This window comes from Porites lutea, chromosome 2 (genome assembly GCF_958299795.1).
Source record: "Porites lutea chromosome 2, jaPorLute2.1, whole genome shotgun sequence".
NCBI lineage: Eukaryota > Metazoa > Cnidaria > Anthozoa > Scleractinia > Poritidae > Porites > Porites lutea.
In genome coordinates, this window is record NC_133202.1 from 40,157,449 (window position 1) to 40,177,855 (window position 20,407).

Sequence of the window (20,407 nt, forward strand, 5' to 3'; positions counted from 1 at the left end):
TATTTTTATGTATCTATTTTGGATGTATCTATTTTTTTTTACAGTAATCGATTTTAAAAAATCGATTACAGTACGTATTTCAAGGACGTAATCCAGTACTAGTATTGTCAATTTAGTCCGGTGTGCGCGGTGTCGGCTGAATAGGGATTCGTTACAAAGAGAAGTATGAGACGTTACTTTCGGGACCCGGCTTTCGCCTAATAGAGGGTGTCCGCTTAATTGGCAGGGGCACCTAACGAGAATATACTTCAAAACCACTTAAAACATAGTATTGTTAAACGTATTTTAGTATTTAAACGGTATGTATCGGCATATTTTTATCCCCAGGAATTTCTCATCTGTTCGGATTTCCTAACTGAAAGTCTATAGTGATCCAAAAATTATAGGGAGCAAAACTTACCTTTTCGAAAATTTCAGCCAGATAAAAGGCTCCCGAAAATCCTAGCCGACCCTTGTAGGGTAAAATCCGTTAAAAATGGGCAATTCAGTACCAATTTTAGATGTTCGAAAATCCTAGGAGAGGCAGGCAAGCGTGACATTTTACAACAAATGTTCCGAAAATTGTAGATCTCAAATAGTCTTCCGAACAGATATTTTCCGAAAATTAACGTTGCGTGTCCCTGAATTGGGGGTCCGCTTGATAGAGGTTTCACTGTATATTACTTTGATTTGCAAAACAACTATACTTACTTTAGCTTGCACACGCACCAATGTTATCTAGCTTTATCTCTGACAGAGGTTGACACCGTGAAGTCTCCACTGGAACTGAACTAACAAAGATGAAAACGCTAAATTTATAATCAACGAAACGTGCCAAAAACTATAAGGTATTTCCTATGCGGACATTACATAAAAGGACAGGAAATGTAGCGGTTGGCTTATCAATAAAAAACTTTTCAATAAAAACCATAGTTAATGCAGGGGATAATCGATTTATAAGAACTATCGTTAGCACGTTCGAGCAATTAAATGAGGAATTAACGACAAGAAATTACGTTTCAAAACTAACAAACATTTTCCGTAATTTGTCCTTCTTACTGACTGGGAATAATAAATATATTTAATGCTGATCGACCATATAACTGTATCTGTTTTTATTCCAAAGGCGGTATTTTAGAGATCCTCATTCATATTTAGGACCTAGAAATGTAGTACATTTAACATTCGACTATTAATTTTAATTCAGTGTGGTAGTCTCATCAACTTCTTTCTCTTAGTTTTAAAAATCTGATGAGGCCGCTCGGTTCATAGTACTGCACAAACTGTTAGCACCTGTAAAATAAATTAGTATCACCGGCAAAGATAATGTTTTATGAATTGAATTATTATTTTCAGTCCAATTCCTTTATAAATTTTTATATAACACATTTTTTGTTTTCCTTGAATTTACGATTCCTTTTGTTATCCAAGGTACACTCTGCCCGTTTTCACTTTTCTTTTTACTGGGTCTCATTAATGGTACGTTTTTGTTCAACAACTGCAGATAATTTAGTGTAAAAGTGATCTCAAACCGTTTTACCGTAAACATCAATATTCGGTCTTCACATTCCAAGTCTTGGCAGAGCTAATTTAGCATTTTATCATCAATTAACCTAAACTTGTTTTTTGTTACCCTTTTGACCGTTTGAGCTTTTGCAAGCAAGTTACCCATTGTTGCGAACACGAGTAAGTGATCCGACGTTAAAAAGGATACCACATTTATAGTTCTCTTCTATTTTGTTTACAAATATGTTATCAATCAAGGTCGCATTAGTATTGGTTATTCTTGCTGGCCTTGTGATTATGGGAAAAGTGATGAAGAAAAATGTTTTTGATGAAGTTATGAATATATGAAAATCATATAATTATGTGAACTGCGGAGTGAAGAATTAAATGAAGTAAGATCATCGCAGTTATATACGCAACTTTTACAGTTGCGAAAAGAAAGCCTGAAAAAAAAAAAAAAAATTCAGGCTTGTGCGGGATTCGAACCCTTGACCTCTGCGAAACCGGTGCAGCGCTCTACCAATTAGCTAACGTGCCAACTGGGAGCAGGTTCCAGCTGCTTTCAGTTGGCTTGTTAGCTTAATTGGTAGAGCGCTGCACTGGGTATTTCAGAGGTCAAGGGTTTAAATCCCACTTATGTCCAGGTTTCGCACGTAGCAGCAAAAATTGCGATTTTTCGTGTGCGGTTTCTCGCAGTTCTTTGTCATGCGAGTAAGGTTCACTCTTCTCGTGTTCGTGATCACTTATAAAAGCCGTTTGCCGATTTTACCAAATTTGCTATACTCCAAAAAGTTTCCGCTTTACTTGCCAGCGCAGTTAAAGCATATATCTACACGCAAAAGCCAACGCAGCCAATCTTTAAATAAAGGTTTGTTATCTAATGGTTCGAGTTATATATTCGTGAGATTCCATTGTATTTCAAGTTTCATGTTATGCCTTCTTTAACCTAAAAGTTTTTGAACAAGGGATCAACATCATGAATGTATTTTTCAACTGGTTAAAGTTATTTATTCACATTACATCTTGGCCTCTTTCAATTTTCAGTGGACAGAAACCTTGTCCAGAATAATTTAAACAATATCCCATTCTTTTTTACATTTTTCAAGGGCTATAGGGCAAATGACAGCAACTAGGAAACTCTAAGGGTATAGTTGAACTGGAAATACCGCTGAACCTTTGACTAATCAAAAATCCGGTTTTGGATTTGCCGAAAGGAACGAGAAAACCGTTTTTAATTTTAATTTAGGGGCCTTAGTTTTCTTAATTTCGAAAACAAAGGCTCCTCTTAGTTTTCGTTGGCGAAAACTGACCCCCCCCCCCCCCCCACACACAAAACCAATCCGATAATATACATGTATATGAAGTCGAATTACGACCGTTCAAAGGCTATAATCCGTAAAACAACTATAAACTATAATCTGCGTGCTGACATTCTTGAAATTTAAGAGATTCTACAATCGCTACGATGATCATGAAGTCGAATATCTGTGAATATAATTTCAGTCAGCAAACTTGAACAGAATGTTCAGGGGCACCCAACGAATATTTTTCTGAAAATGAGCCGTTAACTACAGAAAACCAAAATTTAGATGCTTTTAAGGCATTTTCAAGCACTTTTCTGTGTTGCTGGAAAGAATTTATCTGTTCCTCACTCCCAGCAGGTTAGATGGCTATTCTCCCAGCCAGCGGAGCGGCCTTCTCCATTTTTGCCAGCCAGCAGAAAAAAAAATATATCTGTATTCAAATAAGCGCCGCAGGGTTGCTTGGAAATTGCGGCGCTGATTCGAGTATATACGGTCAAAATAAATAACACACAGCCTTATCTCTCGCTTGTCAACCAAGAATAACAACAACTACAATGGTAATGAAAAAGGAACGTCACTAAGCCTTCCCTAGATGTACCTTTTGTGAATCCTATTCAGTCCAACTTGAATATAATACTTCAGGCTGTTTAATAGGTTTTGACAACCGTGAACTCGCGCTCCGCCAAAACCCGAATGTTTTAATTAAGAATTTTTTAACAGTTGTGTAACACTATTATGTAAGATGAACGAAAAGAATGCAGTTACCAAGAACATGCAGATATAACACTTTATTGTGACTATTGGCAACCTTAAGATACCTTTCCTTTACACCCCGATAAGTTTGTTCTGCAGTTGGTGCTTCCACAAAAAACCTAACACACTTACATCTAAAAACAAGGAAAAAAGAACCATTAGACGAATATTAAAGAAAACCTACTAAATCCAGCTGAAAGAGGTAAAAATATAATAATTCCAACAGACAAGTGTTTTTTTTGTTTAAAAATATTCTCTCCCTAAGAATGAATGGAATGTTGCTATCGACATCATCCATCACGGGCATGTAGAGAGGTCTAATTAAATCAACTTTTCCCAAATTTGGTTCTAAACATGGTTGAAATTGTGTCTTGTCTGTATGTTAAAGCCTTTTCCTTAAAACAGAGCTCCTCATTAACTGCTATTTATTTTTTTAATTTCTAAAGATACACATACTGAATAAGGGCTAGGATATTTTACTTCTTGGTTCTAAACGGTTGAGCTACTTTAACCGCATTAAATACAGTTATAATTGAAACATGCAATTTCTAGTGAAGATTAAAAAAAATTTACATAAATGTACCGCATAAACCATGGATCAGTATTTGCAATCCACACTACATCTGCAACCTGCACAACAATCATTGTAAAATAGCACAAAAATTGAAAACAATTGTACACACATCAGCAGTAAATTTATAACCATGTCTTCCAATTAAACAAGAAAGCTATTTAGGAATTTATTAAAACAACTCTGAGACGGTTGCCCTAGTTGAAACAAAACAAAAAAAGAGTAAATGATTTTTAAAAAAAGTTTAGAAGGACAAATAACTGACAATAAGGCCAAGCTAACAGCACCCATCGTCAGAAGCCTTACACAACATGTGGAAGAAGAGAGAGTCAAAAGAACCAACAGTAAAAGAACGCTCGTTGTCACAACTCTAGCCCCACCTAACGGCAGGAGAGAGGGTCGCAAGGACGAACAGACAAAGAATGCTCGTTGTCACAACTCTAGCCCCACCTACAGCGGGAGAGAGGGTCGCAAGGACGAACAAACAAAGAATGCTCGTTGTCACAACTCTAGCCCCACCTACAGCAGAAGAGAGGGTCGCAAGGACGAACAGACAAAGAATGCTCGTTGTCACAACTCTAGCCCCACCTACGACAGGAGAAAGGGTCGCAAGGACGAACAAACAAAGAATGCTCGTTGTCACAACTCTAGCCCCACCTACAGCGGGAGAGAGGGTCGCAAGGACGAACAACCAAAGAATGCTCGTTGTCACAACTCTAGCCCCACCTAACGGCAGGAGAGAGGATCGCAAGGACGAACAACCAAAGAATGCTCGTTGTCACAACTCTAGCCCCACCTAACGGCAGGAGAGAGGATCGCAAGGACGAACAAACAAAGAATGCTCGTTGTCACAACTCTAGCCCCACCTAATGGCAGGAGAGAGGGTCGCAAGGACGAACAAACAAAGAATGCTCGTTGTCACAACTCTAGCCCCACCTAACGGCAGGAGAGAGGGTCGCAAGGACGAACAAACAAAGAATGCTCGTTGTCACAACTCTAGCCCCACCTACGACAGGACAAAGGGTCGCAAGGACGAACAAACAAAGAATGCTCGTTGTCACAACTCTAGCCCCACCTACAGCGGGAGAGAGGGTCGCAAGGACGAACAAACAAAGAATGCTCGTTGTCACAACTCTAGCCCCACCTACAGCGGGAGAGAGGGTCGCAAGGACGAACAAACAAAGAATGCTCGTTGTCACAACTCTAGCCCCACCTACGACAGGACAAAGGGTCGCAAGGACGAACAAACAAAGAATGCTCGTTGTCACAACTCTAGCCCCACCTACAGCGGGAGAGAGGGTCGCAAGGACGAACAAACAAAGAATGCTCGTTGTCACAACTCTAGCCCCACCTACAGCGGGAGAGAGGGTCGCAAGGACGAACAAACAAAGAATGCTCGTTGTCACAACTCTAGCCCCACCTACAGCGGGAGAGAGGGTCGCAAGGACGAACAAACAAAGAATGCTCGTTGTCACAACTCTAGCCCCACCTAATGGCAGGAGAGAGGGTCGCAAGGACGAACAAACAAAGAATGCTCGTTGTCACAACTCTAGCCCCACCTAATGGCAGGAGAGAGGGTCGCAAGGACGAACAAACAAAGAATGCTCGTTGTCACAACTCTAGTCCCACCTAACGGCAGGAGAGAGGGTCGCAAGGACGAACAAACAAAGAATGCTCGTTGTCACAACTCTAGCCCCACCTACGACAGGACAAAGGGTCGCAAGGACGAACAAACAAAGAATGCTCGTTGTCACAACTCTAGCCCCACCTACAGCGGGAGAGAGGGTCGCAAGGACGAACAAACAAAGAATGCTCGTTGTCACAACTCTAGCCCCACCTACAGCGGGAGAGAGGGTCGCAAGGACGAACAAACAAAGAATGCTCGTTGTCACAACTCTAGCCCCACCTAATGGCAGGAGAGAGGGTCGCAAGGACGAACAAACAAAGAATGCTCGTTGTCACAACTCTAGCCCCACCTAACGGCAGGAGAGAGGGTCGCAAGGACGAACAAACAAAGAATGCTCGTTGTCACAACTCTAGCCCCACCTACGACAGGAGAAAGGGTCGCAAGGACGAACAAACAAAGAATGCTCGTTGTCACAACTCTAGCCCCACCTACAGCGGGAGAGAGGGTCGCAAGGACGAACAAACAAAGAATGCTCGTTGTCACAACTCTAGCCCCACCTAATGGCAGGAGAGAGGGTCGCAAGGACGAACAAACAAAGAATGCTCGTTGTCACAACTCTAGTCCCACCTAACGGCAGGAGAGAGGGTCGCAAGGACGAACAAACAAAGAATGCTCGTTGTCACAACTCTAGCCCCACCTACGACAGGACAAAGGGTCGCAAGGACGAACAAACAAAGAATGCTCGTTGTCACAACTCTAGCCCCACCTACAGCGGGAGAGAGGGTCGCAAGGACGAACAAACAAAGAATGCTCGTTGTCACAACTCTAGCCCCACCTACAGCGGGAGAGAGGGTCGCAAGGACGAACAAACAAAGAATGCTCGTTGTCACAACTCTAGCCCCACCTAATGGCAGGAGAGAGGGTCGCAAGGACGAACAAACAAAGAATGCTCGTTGTCACAACTCTAGCCCCACCTAACGGCAGGAGAGAGGGTCGCAAGGACGAACAAACAAAGAATGCTCGTTGTCACAACTCTAGCCCCACCTACGACAGGAGAAAGGGTCGCAAGGACGAACAAACAAAGAATGCTCGTTGTCACAACTCTAGCCCCACCTACAGCGGGAGAGAGGGTCGCAAGGACGAACAAACAAAGAATGCTCGTTGTCACAACTCTAGCCCCACCTAACGGCAGGAGAGAGGGTCGCAAGGACGAACAGACAAAGAATGCTCGTTGTCACAACTCTAGCCCCACCTACAGCGGGAGAGAGGGTCGCAAGGACGAACAAACAAAGAATGCTCGTTGTCACGACTCTAGCCCCACCTAACGGCAGGAGAGAGGGTCGCAAGGACGAACAGACAAAGAATGCTCGTTGTCACAACTCTAGTCCCACCTAACGGCAGGAGAGAGGGTCGCAAGGACGAACAAACAAAGAATGCTCGTTGTCACAACTCTAGCCCCACCTACAGCGGGAGAGAGGGTCGCAAGGACGAAAAAACAAAGAATGCTCGTTGTCACAACTCTAGCCCCACCTAACGGCAGGAGAGAGGGTCGCAAGGACGAACAAACAAAGAATGCTCGTTGTCACAACTCTAGCCCCACCTAACGACAGGAGAAAGGGTCGCAAGGACGAACAACCAAAGAATGCTCGTTGTCACAACTCTAGCCCCACCTACAGAGGGAGAGAGGGTCGCAAGGACGAACAAACAAAGAATGCTCGTTGTCACAACTCTAGCCCCACCTAACGGCAGGAGAGAGGGTCGCAAGGACGAACAGACAAAGAATGCTCGTTGTCACAACTCTAGCCCCACCTACAGCGGGAGAGAGGGTCACAAGGACGAACAACCAAAGAATGCTCGTTGTCACAACTCTAGCCCCACCTAATGGCAGGAGAGAGGGTCGCAAGGACGAACAGACAAAGAATGCTCGTTGTCACAACTCTAGCCCCACCTAATGGCAGAAGAGAGGGTCGCAAGGACGAAGACACAAAGAATGCTCGTTGTCACAACTCTAGCCCCACCTACAGCAGGAGAAACGGTCACAAGGAAAAATGACCAATGAATACTCAAACATGAGCAAGCCCTTTAGTGAGAGGAATAGTGTTTTGTTTACATAGACTTACTCTTCTGTCAGGCAGGTTAAGGTAAAAGAAGTTTTAACATGACCAAGTGGTTGACTGTCTGCCGCTATATGTAAAAAGGAAATCAAAGATCCATTGCTAAGATTACCAATGTACACTATACAACACAGTTCAATGATGCATTCTCTTCACACCAACCAGGTTCATGTCTACAGAAACGGATGTCTTTTTATAAGTAAATTAATAAATTTTTTTTTAAGGGGAATTTTCAAAGGTTTTTGTAGCAGCATCAAAGTTAAATTATCATTCTTTACATGTGTACGTTTCCATAATGTTCTTTTCTGTCCTTTGTTCCTTTGTACCAGGATAAATTAAATTTCACGATTAATCATTATGGTTGACTGATCCATTGACTACAAAAAGATGTTATGTTGACATTCATGTTCTGATTAATATCATAAAATACATTATATAACTAAAGTAAAAATTACGCATAAAATAAATGTTTACCTGGGCTCAAGTCATATTTCCTCCTGTCACTACAAGCTTAAGAAAAAGAAACAGAAAAACATTATTATTATTTTCATTATTACACCCATTTGTGCAGCACTAATTCCTGATGTACATGCCACAATATTACTCTACATCTGATGATGAATATGGGTAAGATTAAATTTAGACAACAGACAAATCTAATCATAAAGAGGTCAGTGTTTGTCCAGGGTCACATCCAACTTCATTATGATGTATGAAATATCAGGATATCCACTGGTTAACATGGTATAACAATTGCATACATGTAATTTCCTACAAAATTCCTATTATTATGATCTGTTTCTTAGAATTATGTTTTGAAATTACTGCAGGGAGAAAAGTGTATGCAGCACTACTAGGACTCAAAAGCTGAGTTTTAATCTCTTGAATGTACATGTAGAACTTATTCCATAGCGTTTCCTTTTTATATCAATGAGAGCTATAACGATGAGAAAACCAATGGAATATTGTGTTTTTCAGTTAATATAAATCAGCCTAGATGTATTATTTCAAACTTGACCTGGTGCAGCCATTGTTTAATTCTGCAGAATATTTAGCAAATATATAGGTAGCAAATACAAAAACATGAATTCTCCATATAACATACTTCTGTTCTAGAAGTATATTGTTTTAATGTGAGGGTACATGGGGTGGGTTAATAAATCATAATGTAACTTCTTAATATATACAAATAGGGCTGTATAGGTAAAAGGATTACAGAAGATGAGCTTCTTTATGACTCAGTCAATTCTAAACATGCCCACCCCCCTCCACATGCATTTATCACTTTTTAATTCGAAAGCTGCAAATGCCTGCCCCTACTGTGGGGCCAGTAGATACATACAAAACCCCACCATGGAAATAAAAGTTGGAACAAATGCCCCAGTATCAAAGCAAAAGTTACATGTACGTCACCTTGTAAAAAGCTGAAAATTGTTACTGTCAAACTCCGAAAACAGTGAGCACCTGAAAATTTTCAGGATTGTTGATTGTGTACCGGCCAATAGGAATACGCAAGCAAAACTCTAAACCACAAACTAATTACCATTGCTGTTTGTGTGTAAGTTATCTCACGCCTAATTATTGCCTGATTCTCATAACACAATAACATTCCATAAATATTTCTGGTGTTCACGGTATTGTGAGTTTCACAGTAAACATACTTAACAACTTAACTCAGCAACCTTACAGTTTTCCTGATATCCATACAGACCCCAAAGACACTGCAAAGAGGGCAACTTTACAACCCAAAATTACTTAATAAGATAAACTTTCCAGGGTAGACTTGGCAAACAGTATGGCATATACAGAGTACATACATAAGTACAAGCTTAGATGGTACCCCTTAAGGGGGTAAGGTTAATTAAACAATGAAAAATTTCCAACCCCAATGATGCTTTTGTCAATTAAAAATGCCCACTGTAGGAACAAAATGCCAGAAAAATTCCCAGGGAGAATGGGTATGCTTGGAATTGACTGAGCATTAGGATAAATGAAATAAATATATTTACATGTACAACTACACAGCATTTGAATTGAGACAAAATCTTTGCAACAAGTAGAAGTAGAACACAATAAAAAGTTTAATTATTAACTGGGCTAAAATCCAAGATAAAAAAAAAAAAACAAAGAAAGGATGATATTCTGGAATCGAAAAAATGCAACTTTTCAAGAACACAATGAGTCGGATTTTGAATTGCTGTTAAAACTCGTGGGAGTACATGCTGGCTGTTTTGTTAGCTTTTTCAAAATGTTTTGTTGACGTTGTCAAGCATTATCAGAAAATATTACAGCTCAGGGTTCAGTATGAAAGCCACTGTAAATAATTAAAAGCAAAATAAAGAAACGACACCAATTAATATGCACCGAAATAATTCTTTCACAACACACTCCTCAGAAGACTCGATGTATATAGCCTGTGAAAACATCCGTTTCTCCTCGCTCTTCGCCGCTGGGGAATCGCGCGAAACGTTCCCAGCGGCGAAGAGCGAGGCACATTTTACAGTTGAAGAATTTGAATTCATTACTTATCCTTTTTATCCCCAGTATCTCGTTCGCGCTTTTCGAAATGGTTTCATCCGAAAACCACCAATACACACTGAAACTAAGCCAACCCTTGAGTAAAAATAAGACTAAGAAAAGAAGAATCGTTTTGAAAAGCTATCTAACGGCTGCGCGCCAAGGCCTTCACCGAGACCGAGAAGCGATTTTTATGGCATTTAGTGACATGCAGATAAGTAAGACAAGGGAATTAAAAATAACATGCATGCATAATAGTAGACAATATATTCAGTATATTCAAAGAAACGTTACCTTTTGCATAAACATGAATCTCATGAATCGTCCTAACCGCCAGTGAACCGTTGCCAGTTATCCAGTGGCGGAGCGTAGCCTGATTTCGAATTTCACGGTGCCCACGTGCAGATTTTTTGATCAGCGGTAAATAAATCATAAGCGCGCGACTCCGCGCGCGCACAATTCGCGCACATAGAGGAGCCACCTGAGAGGAGCCGATTACTCCTGATACCCAGCTGGATATACACCCAAGAAAAATTTCTAACAAATTAGAGGGATAAAATATCTCCAGCAAGAATTTTTGATACATTTGATAAATTTTCGACCGCAGATTTAAGACTTTACTTCCCAGCAGAACAGCCGAAACCTCAGTTCCCAGCCAGCAAAAGTTTCTCTGTAGAACAGATATTGTGAGGAACAGATCCGTTGGGTGCCCCTGAATGTTTATCATTATATCAAACTTCAGACACTATGATAAAGAGGAAACATTTGTCGTGACTACAAAATTGGAAAAACTATTTTTCACAATGGTCTACAGTCTGAGTAGTTACGCATTGCAACTTCTGAGTCGGTAAAGTGAGAATCTAACAAGTGTGCATCTGGAGTGACTGAGTGGCTTGAATGGCTTTTGGCGATTGCGAAGTCGTACGTGTGGCTTGCCATGCACGCGGTGTAAACAAACCAACTACGTGACAGACAAGTCACACGAACTAAAAGCCATGCAGGAAAGAAACTTCTCCTCGCAGAGTAGAAGAGTAGTGGCAGTCTGGTAATCGTATATATCTAAAAGTCTTAAAAGAATAGATCACGTTCAAAGGCATCACTCGTGTGTAAAGTAAATATTATAGCGGCGCTCTGTCGCGCGAAGCGCTCGCAACGGAGCAAATGGGTAAGAAAATTTGGTAATCTTAGCCGAGAAAGGAAACCACGTATATCCTCTTGTAATTACTTATCTAATCACGTATAATCCTTCCATTGATTTTCCACTGAAAGAAACGTAGTCTATGTTTAAGTCTAGTGATTGCGAGTAGGACTTTGTCGAGTCTTTGATCCAACAACAACAACAATAAGCTTTATTTGCATGACCATAACAAAGTATCACAGTATTGCAAAAGCTACTTGAAATTACTCATTGATTCCTTGTAAATGAAATATTTGAAATAATTTGAAACTTATTAATCATTGTTTATTTCTAACCATCAGTAGGATTAACTATTCAGGAGATAAGTTTGTCTCTCAATTCAAAGCAAGTTGATATAAATGAAATTAATTGGATGTTAATAAAATAGTCAGTCGAATTCATCAGATGTGATGACTCATGTGATTGTAGTCGCAGAAACGGTATTTTAGGTTCTAGTTAAGAGAAGAACATATCTCTTATCGAAGAAAAATTTGGACAATCTAATAAAAAGTGAGTTTCATCTTCAATTCTGTTACAATTGCAACAACAACAACAATACCTTTATTCACCTTGTACTTAATTAATGACATACTCACGTGAAAGAGAAAAAAAAATATATTTATTTGTACTTAATAAGACCTGGAGCTGAAATAATCCTAAGATTTTCTAGCCAGTTCTCCAGAAAGAGAAGAGATTGAATAACCTTTCCTCACGTGGTATGTTGTCGTATCTACCTGTCTCAATCCTAAGTTTGTGACTGCTTATTCTCAGTTTCACTAATGTTTTCCTAGAAGGGTTCTCTCTCGTTCAATCTAGGTAGACAGAAGGGCTATAATTCGTTTTGATTTTATAATAAAAGTTAAGTTTTTGTGAATGTTGAAGGGTATGATTCCAGTAAGTGATATATTTCTTTTGCATAAGATCTACATATTGCTTAATTTTACATTTATTCAGTAAATTACAATTAAAGCCTGGGAAATCATAGTAGTCAGTCATCTTCTTAAGACTGGAGTAAAAACTATTTTGACCACTATGATAAAGGTCAACAGATATTTTTAAGGATTCTTTAACTATAGAATTTTCATCTTTTTCTTGGAGATAGTTTAAGTAATTAAGTATCTTGTTATTTATATCAATGATCAGAGGAAATCTGCCAAGTTCAGATCTGCATGCAACATTGGATGGCTTGTTATGAACTTCTAAATATCGTTTACAGAAGTGTAAATGAGTTTTTTCGATTCCGGAGTTATCCCATGACTAGAAATCTGATTTCACAAAGGCACCCCAAACTTCACTATTGTAAGTTAAAATCGGTGAGATCATTGTGTCAAAAATTTTATTTGCAAGGGAGGGTTTCAGTTTACTAAAATCAGTGTGGCGTCTTAGACTAAATAGAGCATGAAGGGCTTTTTGTCAGAGATGTTCAAGTGAGAGTGTAAAATTTCCGGGAGACGAGATGCGAGTCCCTAAGTAAGTATAGTCTTTTACAATGTCTATCATTTCATTGCCTATGTGAAAAACATAATCACATTTTTTTGTGCCTTTTTGGAAAACCATTATTTTGGTTTTCTTGGGGTTAATTTTAAGTATCCAGGGGTTGCAATATGAAGACAATTTGTTTAGGCAATTTTGTAATCTTAGTTTCGATCGTGATAATATAATAAGGTCGTCAGCATAAAAAAGAGAATTGAGTTTGGTGCCATTTGGTAGCACAAACGGATCAGATAAAATATTGTTGAATGAAAAAGCTAGATCATTAACGTATAGGTTGAAGAGAAGAGGGCTTAAAAAGCAGCCTTGACACATACCTCTAGTGTATTGAAAAGGTTGTGTTTGGTTATTTCCAATCCTAATAGAACAGGTAGAGTTAGAGTATAAACTTACAATGACTTTATAGAAGTTTCCTCGGACATTTATTTGGAACAGCTTGTATAAGAGTCCATCGTGCCACACCGAATCAAATGCTTTTCTAAAGTCCACAAAACATGCGTATACTTTCGTTTTGTGCACAGTTAACGTATTTGTCAATTAATGTTCGTAGTGTAAGAACATGGTCAGCGGTTCGATTATTTGCTAAGAAACCTATTTGAGATTTATGAAGTATGTCACGCGACTGAATGTGCTTGAGAAGTCTATGATTGAGAATTGAGCAAAATAGTTTCCCAAGACAACTAGAAATACAAATTCCTCGATAATTTGAGGGATCACTTTTAGTCCCACTTTTAAAAATTGGTGTTATAAGGCCACCGCACCATGTTTGAGGCATAGTGCCTGACGTCAGAACAGCGTTAAATAACCTCAAATAAATAGGCATAAGTTCATTTAAGCTGGATTTGATCATTTCATTTTTTATTCTATCTGAATACGAAGATGTGTTGTTTTTGAGTTTGTTAGCCGCTGTGCGTATTTCGAGTTCAGTTATTAGGTAGTCCAAGGCATGCGATTGTGTTGTTGCGTCTTCTAATCTTGTTAACTCATCGATAATGGCTTCTTGGTGTGAATTAAGAGGCTCGTTTGAGTGTAGTGACTGGAAGTGAGACAACCAACTTTCTTCTGAGATTGGCGAGGTACTAGTTTCCTTCATAGAATCATCCATAGATTTCAAGCAGTTCCAAAAATTTCGGCTGTTTGAGTTATCTATCATGTCTTCCAGTTCCGAAATCTTAGTATGATAGTATTCTTTTCTCTTCTGTTTCAGAACGTTTTTGTACTGTTTTAAGACAGTGTGATAGTTTTCCCTAAGCGTAATATTGAGAGGATCTCTGTGTTTTAGATTAGCAAGTTTCCTCAATTCGTGTCTCTGAAGACGACATTCTTTATCAAACCATTTTTTGTTAGAAGAAACAGAAGATAATGTAGTATATCGTCTTTTAACGTTCTTAATTTTCAAACAATGTTTTGCTGTTGTAAAAAGAATCCTTTCTACTGCATCGAGAGAAGAGTTAATGTGTTTGTCTGGCCTACTGTCAACAAGAAAATCATGTATCATTCTCTATATGTCTCTTGTTTGCAGTGCTGTTTTAAATTCTTGTGATGAATCATTTTCCCATATAAACTGTTTGGGTAAACAAATTAATGTATCATTGGTATTTTCTGTAGCTAAGTGGGTATTTACCTTAGTAATGTTAAGCCATGTCATTATTGGACTATGATCTGATAAACTCGACGGCTCTTTGACAACAAAATTCGCGATAGAGTGGAATAAGTCTTGGTCGCATATTGCATAGTCAACAACACTAACTCCTAATTTACCATGAAATGTTGGCCTTCCCAGCGAATCGCCACGGGATCTACCATTCATAATCGTTAGATCTGCACTCCTACATATTTCTAAAAGCCGTTTACCGTAGTTATTCAATTCGTTATCAAAGCTGTGTCGCTGAAGGGCGCATAAGGAGAATTCAGATTGATCAGATTTGGTGGCGCAGTGGTGAGAGCGCTCGCCTCCCACCAATGTGGCCCGGGTTCGAATCCTGGCGTCGACGCCATATGTGGGTTGAGTTTGTTGTTGGTTCTCTCCCTTGCTCCGAGAGGTTTTTCTCCGGGTACTCCGGTTTTCCCCTCTCCTTAAAAACCAACACTTTCAAATTCCAATTCGATCTGGAACGCACGGACACGTTTCAACGAGTTCTTATGAACTCCTTAGTGATCCGTGGGTAAACAAATTACAATTTACAATTTTTTTTTTTTTACAATAATGGTGTTGCCCTCTTGACAGACATTGTCTGAGTATTTGCCTGTTCCAGAGTTGAAATCACCCATGAGAAGAATTGATCCAAAAGCCGAGAATTTCTCAATATCGTTTTCAAGTTCTTCAAATAGTTCAGGATAAAAGTAAATGGAATTTTGAGGTGGGATATATGTGCCACATACATAGATATCTTTTTCGGTTTTTGTATATTCTTTGGCAATCTTAAACCATAGAAAATTCGGAGATTCTTTTTCCACTGAAATCCAATCATTAAAGTTTGATTTAAAAATCAAAGCTAGGCCACCTGAGCTCCGCCCACATTTTCTGTTTTTTAAAGTACTTGTGCTCACAATGTTGAAGCCTTCAAGGTCAATACTTACTGATTTCCATGTCTTGGAGAGAATTATGAAATCAAAATTGTTAATCATTCGTAAACAACCAGGATCCCGTAATTTGTTGCCTAATGATTTTGAAGAAAGTCCATTGATGTTCCTTGCAAAAAAAGATAACTTATTGGACTGACTTAAGTAGTTTGGCATATCGGTATCTTATCTCAAAGGAGAATTTACTCGATATCCTGGTAAATAGGACAATTTCATTACTAAGAACAAGGGGAAAGTCAAGATCTATATCAGTGAATAAGAGTAACTAAAGTAAAGTCTTAGTAAATCGTAAAAATGATACCAGTTCCTTAGGTATTTCTACTCCCGTCATGTCAGACTGATTAGGTTGAGGGGAAGCAGGAGAGTTGATTGTTGTTGGAAGCGGACTGTTCTGTATATTACTAGGTAATGGGTCTCGTGAAGTGTGACCATGTTTGACAGCATCACTGTAAGAGGAGTAGCCTCCAGAGGAACTTACATAAGACGAGTATAATGGTGGAGGCTGTTGTGTCCTCGGAGTAGGGTAAGCTCTAGTCTGGCTGTTTTTAACCGTATGAGTGAGAAAACCAGGAACTTCCATCTAATAGGCGTTGTGTAGAGCGGGCGCGAGGGTGGAGGCGGAGGGCGATGTACTGGATTCGGGCAAGAACGAACTGTTTTCGTTGTAGCTCGGCCACAGTCATAAGTTAGGGCAGTCATAAGTTAGGGCTGATCCAGTCATAAGTTAGGGCAATGAGTTAGAGCTTGTTTCTACATAAGTTGAGTCCTGTTCCTAACTCCGAAGTGCCGTTAACTCAAGAATCGACCGAACAAAAGCAAACACTGAGTCAACACTAAGAATAGAAAACTCCCAAAGCATAGCTTTAGAAAGAAAATACATGATTGCTTACTTCAGATCCTTTCACAGACAGACGCCTATCCTGATCTACCTTCCTTATTATCTTTATTACCTTATCCGTAACTCACCCACTCGTTATCTTAGCCTGCGTAGCAAGCGTTACCAATCGAGCTATTGTGGGAAAGTTAGAGCAGGAGCAAAAAAAAAAGGCATTTTTTTTTTGCTCCTATCCCAACTTTCTCGACAAACTCGCACGGAAACGCTTGCTACGCAGGCTCTCATTATCTTTGCAATCGTCTTAAGGTGGCTCGATACAGTTTTTTTGAGTGAATACCTCTCACGTTTGAGCGTAAACTACGTCGCCATAAACAAAGATTTGGAAAAATTAACACCACAGTTGTATTAGATAAAGATGAAACTTTGTTATGATCAGGGTTGCAATGACATCGTAGTTGTCGTGGCAACGAAATGACGCCATTACCTATTTTACTTGCAACAGTATTTCTCGGCACTGGGAACTGTTCTTCCCAAATCGTTTACTGGAGCTTTTTTCTACAACAGCCGCCTCGATGTTAGTGAAGTTTAAGTGAAATCTGTAAGAGCGTTATCGAGATATTTTGGGAAGAAGTTTGAATGGTTAGAAATACGGTAAAAAATGGACAATCTTGATGTTCGACTGTTATCTGTACTAAACGAAGCGCTTTTGACATGCAATTTCACCTCATAGTAGTTTCAATCTTTTTAAAAAACGTGTGTGAAAGATCATGGAGATACCTCCAGCCGATTGCTAGAAAGAAGGATTTGATTATTATGTATCAAAGCGCTCTTATAGCGGTAATGTAAACATTTCGGTCTACTTTAACAAATTAGCGAATAATTTTTAAACCGCTCGATAAATTTTTTAGAAAATTTAAGAATCTTGAGACTAACCGTCCTTTTATATGACCTCTTAGTTTCAAGATTATTGATATATTGTAAGGCAGTAAAATAAGGGCTACAATTCGCTAATATTTTGTCAGAAATTTTGTCTTTACAAGTGAGAGTCTCTGATTATTCAGGGGTATTGTCTCAAGGTTTCATTTTCACGTGAACAGCAGTAACTAACAATGCATTTGACATATGCAAAAATGCTAGCTATTGTTGTGCACGAAAATATGAATTTTGGAGACAATACCCCTGAATAATGAGAGGCTATCACTTGTAAACACAAAACTCTTGACAAAATATTATAGCGCTCTTACAGATTTCGCTTAAACTTCACTAACATCGAGGCGGCTATTGTGGGAAAAAGCTCCAGTAAACGATTTTGGAAGAACAGTTCCCAGTGCCGAGAAATACTGTTGCAAGTAAAATAGGTCATGGCGTCATTTCGTTGCTATGACAACTCCGATGTCATTGCAACCCTGATCATAACAAATTTTCATCTTTATCTAATACAACTGTGGTGGTAATTTTTCAAATCTTTGCTTATGGCGACGTAGCTTACGCTCAAACTTGGGAGGTATTGACCTTGAAAAACTATATCGAGCCACCTTAATCAGTGGCGGATCCAGGGGAGGGACCCGGGGGGGTCCGCCAGCTCTTATTTTTGGACCAAACTGAGGCCCGAAGCCCGAAGGGGCCGCCCCCTTATCTCAGGATCTGGATGACCACCCCCGCCTACCCTTATCTGAAGGTCTGGATCCGCCACTGTTAATAGTGTGCTTGTAAGTTTCAGGGGTACCCAACGACTGCTTTCTGTAAAATACCGTAAAATTCCGAAAATAAGCCCCGGGGCTTATATTTTCCAAAGGGCCTTTTTGAGGGGCTTATTTTTGGCGGGGCTTATATTCGGAGGGGTTATCGACGGAGGGAAATTTGCGTTTCAAAATCGATTGGGCTAACCTTATAGTTAGAAGTAAATTTACCACTTTTGCTTTGTTTTACTTTGCATTTGAGGGCAATTTTCCAAGGACAAGCCTCCCTATTGGAGGGGCGATTTAACGGAAGTTTTTTTCCGTACGAGTTTGGGGGGCTTATATCTGGAGGGGCTTGTACATGGAGGGGCTTATTTTCGGAATTTTACGGTATATGTTCGGAGAAGCAAATATTTCCTAGAATTTCTATCACTTAAGGACGGCTAAAAATTTCTAGATGACTGTTCCATTCATGGCCAATTTTCAAAGCTTATCTTATAAATTCCCTACGATTTTCTAAAGCTTAATTTTCACATTTTCCTTCCTAAGTTAGGCTATTTTTCGTAGAAAAAAGGGAACCTAAAATTTCGAATACAAAAATATGATGGCGTTAAGAATCAGAAAATATCTCACTTTCGTAATACGTCAAATTTTGTCTAAAATTCTTGGAAAAATAATACTCAAGCCCTTGTAATTTCTAAAAGACTCAAGTTACCCTAGGATGACCGAACAGATACAAATTTTATAGCGCCAGCGCCGCTTAGAATGCATTTCTAGAGATCTAAAAGTGCTCTGGATAGCCTAAAAAGTGTTATCAATGTATTTAGGAGGAAACCATCGTTGGGTACCCCTGGCGTCTGAAGTCAAAATTAAGAGTTAGCAAAACTTTGTTCTATAAAGCCATAATTAGATAATAGCATCATAAATAAAAGCAAATCTATAATTTGTTTTACGTAAGGACACTTAGCGGTTTTTCAATTACAGAATCGTTGTTTACTTACACCATGGCTATTAAAGCGGAATAGTTATGAAAACCGTTAGACTCCTTTGTTATAGGTTTTTGTCAAATAATTGCCCAGTATGCATGACTGACCTTCTAAATGTTAGACTCAGAGCAACAGAAATTAGATTTGCTTTAATAGTTAAAAGAAGGAAAACCTCTGATGTTGTTTATTGAAAGCTAACTCAAAGGTCACGTTTCACACTATCACGAGTAGCGCTTTGTAGTTCATGTCACAGTTACGCGGTCGGCGGTCAGCGGTCAGCGGTCAGTTAAGGACGGAAAGAGCTCTGTAAGGGAATGTTTACAGGCGTTCTAGCCCCTTTTCCCCCTCTAGTCTCCCCTCGTTTTTTGTTTTCATCGTGAATTTTTCGCCAGCGCTCTACTATCTGAACGCCTGGAACAGGCTATTTAACAATTATTCCTCGCACGAGGAGCCGCAAGGGGTGATATTTTTGCACGGCATCTGGCGGTACATCAAAGAATTTGGAATTGAAGGGCAAATTCCTAGAATATCTTCGCCAGTTAAGCTAGAGAAAAGGTGTTAAAAAACCTCAGGATCCAAAACAACACGTCAATCAAAATATCACTTAGACCTTTTCGCTAATGAAGAGCTATCACGCGGCTAAGCTTGAATTAGACGTATATTGAAATAGGAACTCGTGTCAATAACGTGTCAGAAGTGAGTGGGAATCGCTCCTGGTTAAAAAACTGGTTCACAGGGATATGCGTCTCTTCTAGTTAAGAGAAGGGAATCAGAACTGCTTTTCATGCAGAAACAGGTTTTCTTCGGGCTAACTACAAAACTTCAGGTTATTTCACTCTTGACATTGTCAAAGCGCATTTTGTAAAGATAACTTTTTCCGCTTTATAAGCTTTTTTTATATCCTATTCCATTAATATTTAACCTCCCTCAAAAAGCCAAATAATATAAATGCTATTGTTAAAAAAAGCGTTTAACCTGTTTTCGTGAATTCGCTACCCAAAGATCACTATGCTCAAAGGACAGAGCAAAATTTCTAGGAGAGAGGCATTAATTTTTTTTCTCACGAGGTTACAAAAAGAAAATGCAATGATTATTATTAATGTAACCATCAGGTATACTCTACCCAAAGGGTTTACGGACAGCAAATGCAGTGATTATTATCAATGTAACCATCAGGTATGTTCTACCCACGAGGTTACAGAGAGCAAATGCAGTGATTATTATTAAATGTAACCGTCAGGTATATTCTACCCACGAGGTTTAATACGGAGAGCAACTGCAATGA

The 20,407-nt window shown here is 39.4% G+C and overlaps 1 protein-coding gene across 4 annotated transcripts in view; it reads right to left on the minus strand.

The window, feature by feature from the left end:
• LOC140928609 (uncharacterized) overlaps positions 1-20,407 on the minus strand; it is a 105,407-nt gene that overhangs the window by 17,325 nt on the left and 67,675 nt on the right. Inside the window, exon 1 of one of the 4 annotated variants that reach the window (XM_073378383.1) lies at positions 691-813. The exons of the other annotated variants lie outside the window; for them this stretch is intronic. The gene's annotated coding sequence lies outside the window, so the exon portion shown is untranslated. Of the gene's footprint in view, positions 1-690; positions 814-20,407 lie in introns of those variants that run through there. 4 annotated transcript variants of the gene reach the window in all.